The sequence below is a fragment of the Tenrec ecaudatus genome, chromosome 12, assembly GCF_050624435.1.
Source record: "Tenrec ecaudatus isolate mTenEca1 chromosome 12, mTenEca1.hap1, whole genome shotgun sequence".
NCBI classification, from domain to species: domain Eukaryota; kingdom Metazoa; phylum Chordata; class Mammalia; order Afrosoricida; family Tenrecidae; genus Tenrec; species Tenrec ecaudatus.
Window position 1 is genome coordinate 55,594,362 of NC_134541.1, and position 6,775 is coordinate 55,601,136.

Below are 6,775 nucleotides of genomic sequence, written 5' to 3' on the forward strand. Positions count from 1 at the left end.
TTTATGGAATGATGTGTCAGGAAAGAGGAGGTCTGGTGCTGTAGTGGGTTTGCACTGGGCTGAGATGCATGGCTGGCAGTTTGAAAGCAACATGATTTTTGTTTGGATTTTTCCTTTATAAGTAGGTAGGTAATCTTTCTTGCCTCTTTTCTTTGAATTTTGATTCTTGTTACAATGTTTCTAGACCTTCATTTGGGGATCTATATTTATTCTATTAATAAAAGTCCATCTCTTCTCTTTTGATTCTAAATATGCTTAGTCATTATGTTCGGATATGTATAAAAATATTTTTACTGGGCTCCAATTTATACATGTATGAGTTTAATGTAAACAACAATGCCGTTAAACCCATTTCTGTGATTCTTAGTAAAGCACGTGTCACGGTCGCCTTTGCATGCCTCCCAAAAGGTGATCGAGTCAGAGCAGCGGCTTCTGAGGGAATCAGATGGCCTGTCACGTTCAAGACAGACAGGTGAGCTCAGAAGGTTATGACGACATATTTTTAGGATTCCAATAGGTAATCTTGATAAATTTTCTCAAAGGACACAAGATGACCACAGACTTATTGTGTAGAAGTTTTTAGAAAATTGAAACTGAATTCATGAGCAAAAGGCCAGGAAAGTGTACAGAGAATGTTATTTTTCCATCAAGACTGTAGACATATTCATTCTCTGAGCACAGCAGGAGTGTCTTATCAGAATTTCATGGGAAAACCTCACCCCATCCTCCCTATAGCCCTGACCTTTCCAGTTAAGGTTTGTGTACTGTTTTCACAATTCAAAAACATTTCATAGGACTATGACTTAGTCCCTGGAAGATGTCAAGACTACATTTTTGATATGGTGTAAATTGAACAGCACAGAATTCCTCAAGGATGCGTTGGAAAGGCAGAAATACTAGCTTCAGAAGTGCACACCTAGATGGAGTATATGTTAAAAAATCTATTCATATTTTAATAGTTTTGTATAATAAAGCTCTCTGCCTTTGATGTAACACATTTCTAATTTAACCTCTTCTGTTTACCTTCTCAATTACTTGATACTTGGTATCTGGCACACACTTGAACTAATATTTTCTTCTTTTTCCCCCTTGTCTCTTTCATGTCATTTAGCATCGCATTCACATTATCTACCATTACCTCCCTGGTATAAAATGTAACTCACTCAAACCAAACACCCATCCACCCAATTTCTTCAGCTAGGTCGAATCTGTGAACATATCCATCTACAAAGTTTTTGATTACATTATTATTTTCTTATATTTGTTTCCAATTCTTTTTTGCTTGCAATGAACTTGTATGTCATGAAAGATTCCAAGTCCACTTCCGTTTTACTGTTCCTCCTTATATCGATCGCCTTCAGACCAGTATTTGGAATGGAGGTGTAAGGAGTCTGGACAGTTTGTATGTTTTATTCCTGAATCATTTTTAATTGTACTTATTTATTTGTATATGTAGAGAGAGATATATAGATTATATAGATATACATATAGTGTTAAACCCTCCAGTTTTCTACTTCTCCAAACCTCTCCAATTCCTCCCTTCGCTCCCTCCCCATTCCCTGGCCCCTTTGTAACCATCAAAGTTTTGTCTATTTGGTATATAAACCATATTTCTATTTGTTTTAATTCTTATTTATCTGCTCCATTTTATAGTAACATGGACTTTCTGTGGTTTTCTTTTATGTTTCATGATTTTAATAATTTTATACCACAATAACATACAACTGTTATAGTATCTAGTTTCAGGACAAATATTTTAAACTAAATAAGCTTCTTATTGGTGGTAAACCCATGGTGAAGTACTTGACTACTAACCAAATGATTGACATTTCAAACTATTTATCAGCTCCATATCTCCCTATCTTTTATAGTATTACTTTGTTCTAACATTTATTGATGTTCTTCTTTCTACTTTCCATGAGATCTCCTTGCTATTTACTTTGTAACTTCTGTGCATTAAGTTTAAGAACATAATGCATGGACTATCTTTTTCCACTGAGTTTTGAACTACCTACTAGAAAATAAAATATCATCATTGGTTCAATGATGTGTGGAATATGTTAACACATCTTTTCGTTTAAAAGTAACCTTTTTAACCACCCAAAGAAAAATTTATAGATGTTTTCACCAGGATTGTCTCTCCATGCCAAGGCAGAACCTGTTTATGTAAAATATTGGAAATAGAAGAATATATACTTCTTGAAGTTAGATTAGCTAACTTCAAAGGAGAGAAAGAGAGAGAGAGAGAGAGAGAGAGAGAGAGAGAGAGAGAGAGAGAGATATGCAGAGAGAAATACTGAGTGCAAGAGCAAGAGAGCAATGAGTGAAAGAGAGAGAGATTATGTCCAGTCAGACAGAAGATAAAGAGGTCTGTCTAAATAAGATAGGCTGGATGAACTATCTGGAGGAAAAACAACGGACCGACAGTTCCTGGGACTTGGGATAGGGAGAGGGTGAGGTAAGGAAGTGGTGTTAACAAACCTAGAGATGAAGGGAACAATATGGGATCCAAATTGGTGGTGAGGTTGGAGTGGCAGGCCTGGTAGGGAATGATCAAGGGTAAGGTAACAAAAAGAAGAGGTATAGTTGTAACCCAGGTGGGGACAGAGTATAGTAGTGGGGCAGGAGGAAAGTCAAGGGAAATAGGGGAAAGAGCAAGGAGACAAAGGGCATTTATAGAGGTCTATACAAAGGCATGTACATGCAAATATATATATGAGGATGGGGAAATAGATCTATGTGCCTATATTTATAGGGTTAGTATTAAGGTGACGGAAGGACCTTGGGCCTCTACTGAAGCACTCCCTCAATGCATGAATACTTTCTTTTATTAAATTGGCATTCTATGATGCTCACCCTCCCAACACAACCGCTGAAGTCAAAATTGGTGAACAAGCAAATGTGGTGAAGAAAGCTGATGGTGCCCGGCTATCAAAACAGATAGTGTCTGGGGTCCTAAAGGCTTGAAGATAAAAAAGCAGCCATCTAGCTCAGAAGCAACAAAGCCCACATGGAAGAACACACCAGCCTCTGTGATCACATGGTTCGGAAGGGATCAGTTATCAGGCATCAAAGAACAAAAATATCATATCATTGGGAACACACCTCCATGATATGATCACTGAGGACAAACGGGTGCATAAGCAAATGTGGCGAAGAAAGCTGATCGTGCCTGGCTATCAAAAGAGACAGTGTCTTGGGTCTTAAAGGCTTGAAGGTGAATAAGCATCCATCTAGCTCAGAAGCAACAAAGCCCACATGGAAGAAGCACACCAGCATGTGCGATCACGAGGTGTTAAAGGGATCAGGTATAAAGCATCATCATCATCAAAAAAATTTTTACCATAGTGAATGAAGGGGAAGTGCAGAGTGGAGACCCAAAGCCCATTTGTCGGCCACTGGAGATACCCTCACAGAGGGATCTAGAGGAGGAGATGAGTCAGTCAGGGTGCAACGTAGCACCGGTGAAGAATACAGCTTTCCTCCAGTTCCTAAATGCTCCCCCGCTCCCCACTACCATGATCCAAATTCTACCTTGCATGTCTGGATAGAACAGAGGTTGTACACTGGTGCAGATAGGAGCTGGAGGCACAGGGAATCCAGGGTGGATGATACCTTCATGACCAGGGGTGTGAGGGGCGATATTGGGAGGATAGAGGGTGAGTGGGTTGGAAAGAGGGAACTGATTACAAGGATCTACATGTGACCTCCTCCCTGGGGGATGGACAACAGAAAAGGGGGTGAAGGGAGACGCTGGATAGGGCAAGATATGACAAAATAATAATTTATAAGTTATCAAGGGCTCATGAGGGAGGGGGGAGTGGGGAGGAAGGGGAAAAAATAGGACTTGATGCAAAGGGCCTAAGTGGAGACCAAATGCTTTGAAAATGATGAGGGCAAAGAATGCACAGATGTGCTTTATACAATTGATGTATATATATGTATGGATTGTGATAAGAGTTATATGAGTCCCTAATAAAATGTTAAAAATGAAAAAAAAAGAAGATAAAGAAAGAATACAGGTATATTAACACCCCTTGAAAGATTTCTTTGCATTTAAACTCAGAAACAAGGGATCCCAGAACCCTAGGGGTCACTTATGTCCCTGTCCTGGAGACTGCACTCAAAGAACAGCAGAGTCGAGAGTCGAATAACTGCAGAATCTGGATGGGAGGATCATAGATCATTTAAAACAAAACAGTCGTTGTGGAAACAGACCTTTGTCTTCTAGGGCATTCTTCAGAAATATCTTACTTTATGATCTTTTATCTATTGGATCTTAGATGAAATCCCGTTCCTTTGCCAAAATATCACCGAGTCATTGCGAAATAAAAGAACGTTCACAGTCAAGGGAAGAGCACAAATGAAGACAGGAAGCGCTGCAAAAAAAGGCCCGTGTGCAATAGCTAAAGAAGGGCTGTTTGAATTTATGTTTATTCCACAGCTAGCATCAAATATATATTGATGTGCCAGAGTGGACAGAATTTTAGAAGGCTGACAGGGTCCCAGCAGCCTGAATAAAATTATAGTGTATGAAGAGAGAAGGAATCAAACACCTAATTATATAAATGCCACTACCCTCGTTATCCCACCTTCATGAAACAGCCTTATTATATCTCTCATTCCATTCCTAAGGCTCACTGTGACCATGAGCATTGTTCAACCCTGAACGCCACCTCACGGGATGACACTTCTCACACCTGGTCCTGATTTGCCATCCACACTTCATTTCATTCTTAGTTTGCCCCATCCCACTTCTTATCTCATGCCTGTTTGTCCAACGTCTCAGATTTCAACATTTCGTCACTTCTCTGCAACTCTGAGATCCAGTCCTTTCTTGATGCTTAGGGTGTAATTCCCCTCTCATGTTTTCCCTGATTCTTATCTTGTCCACTGAGCCTTAGAGAATAATCAAGGCTAACTTCAGTGTCACACACACACACACACACACACACACACACACACACACACACCTTACATTGTTACTGATGCGCTCCATCATTGGGACACATGACATCAATGACCACATCCGTTATTTTAACTGTCCTTGAAACCCACGACTTTACTCACTTCACTGTGCACCTCATAGATTCATATTCATGCTAGAATGATCCCATCTCTAATCTCCACGTATCCATATCTGCATAAAGCCTAGGGGTCGGATGAGATTCAGTAACATGTGTCACAAGACAAGCTGGAAGTTTAATATTGTTATGTTATGAAATAGATGTTAACATCAAAATATAGATTACACTAAGCTGTTATGTTGCTTATCAGGTACTTCATGTCGTCCTTGCCTTTCATATGAAAACCACAGTGACCAGCTCCAGCATCATTTCCTGAGGGACCTAAGCAATCCTCTGACTTTTTAGAGTTCCTGTAAATTATTTTATATTGCAGGGCACCCTGGGGCAGAAAAGAGCGCTCCAAAGGGCCAGTTGTGTGGCATGTTGTGAGCGAGAATGACTCAGAAAAGCTCAGTTTCTTTCCAGTTTGGCTTTCTCTTTCATCTCCATAGATCCACTCCTGGAAAAGAATGACTGAAGGACCTCACTCACTGGTACCGGGGTTTATTCTCCAGGGTTCAGCCGACAGGCCAGAATTTCAGTTCCTCCGTTCTTCATATTCCTAGTGATCTCTCTGGCTCCCTGTTGGCTAATATAGGCTTGATCACATTGATTTCACTAAACTCACGTCTTCACACACCTGTGTATTATTTCCTCTTTAATATATCTTTCATAGATAGCTGCTACTCTCTGTCTTACCCCCAAATGATAATGGACTTTTCACTGGAGAAAAACCTCATCTCCTATCCAGGTGCCTAACTCTATATTTTCTGTTTCTTTGTCATTGCTGAATGCTGTGTTTCCACAGCAATGGCATATGATCATTATGTATTTACATATGTATTTACTTCCGCTATATGTAAACCACTACTATGTAATCATATGTTGTCCCAACAGGTCTGTTTTCTGCCTTTGTTTGGGCATATTTAATGGGATGTTGGGTTTCCCTAGCCCACACTTTCTGTATGGCAAAACTGACCTTCTGTGGTGCTAATACCATCAACCATTACCTATGTAACACCCCCCCCCCCCGGTGCCCCAGGCCTCTTGTACCAGCACTTATGTGCATGATGTCTGGCTGGCATGACCATTTTTGTGTCCACCAGTCCCACTTTCATCTCCTATGCTTTCACCATCTCCGGTACCCTCCCAACCGGCTCCACCGTGGAAAGGTTCAAAGGCTTCAGCACCTGTAGTTCCACATGATGACGGTTTCTCATTCTCTTCTTTGGGGGTTGGGGCAGCACGTTTATGTACCTTCAACTTTCTGATGCAGAATCTGTGGGCCATGGAAAAATGACCTGAAATAGTTATACAAATGCAGGGCCCATGTTGAATCTCTTGGTTAGCAGTTTAAGAAACAAGGGTGTAAAACTTGCTCTTTAAAAAAACTCTGAAAAGAAAAGTGTTTTTCTGAGGAGCAAATAAGTTTTTCTGAGGGATTTTTGGAACTGCACATTCCTGGGGTTGAGCTGGAATTTCCTCATACCTACGATATCACTCTCATAAAAAAGAATAGAATTTTACTCTTGATACAAAATCTTTCTTTCACTCTTAAACAGGTTGGCCACTGCTTCTTCCCCTTCTTCTTCTTTTTTTAATTAAAAAAACTGTGTTTTACAAAAGTAGATATTTAATTGTAACTGTTAAAAAAGATTATTACTTTGTCCTTATCAATATGAAGTAATCTTTCTATTGGGTAAATTATT

The 6,775-nt window shown here is 39.9% G+C and overlaps 1 pseudogene; it reads left to right on the forward strand.

Moving 5' to 3' along the window:
- Positions 1 to 5,536: 5,536 nt before the first annotated feature.
- LOC142422682 (olfactory receptor 8B3-like) lies at positions 5,537 to 6,483 on the forward strand (annotated as a pseudogene).
- The last annotated feature ends 292 nt before the right edge of the window (positions 6,484 to 6,775 follow it).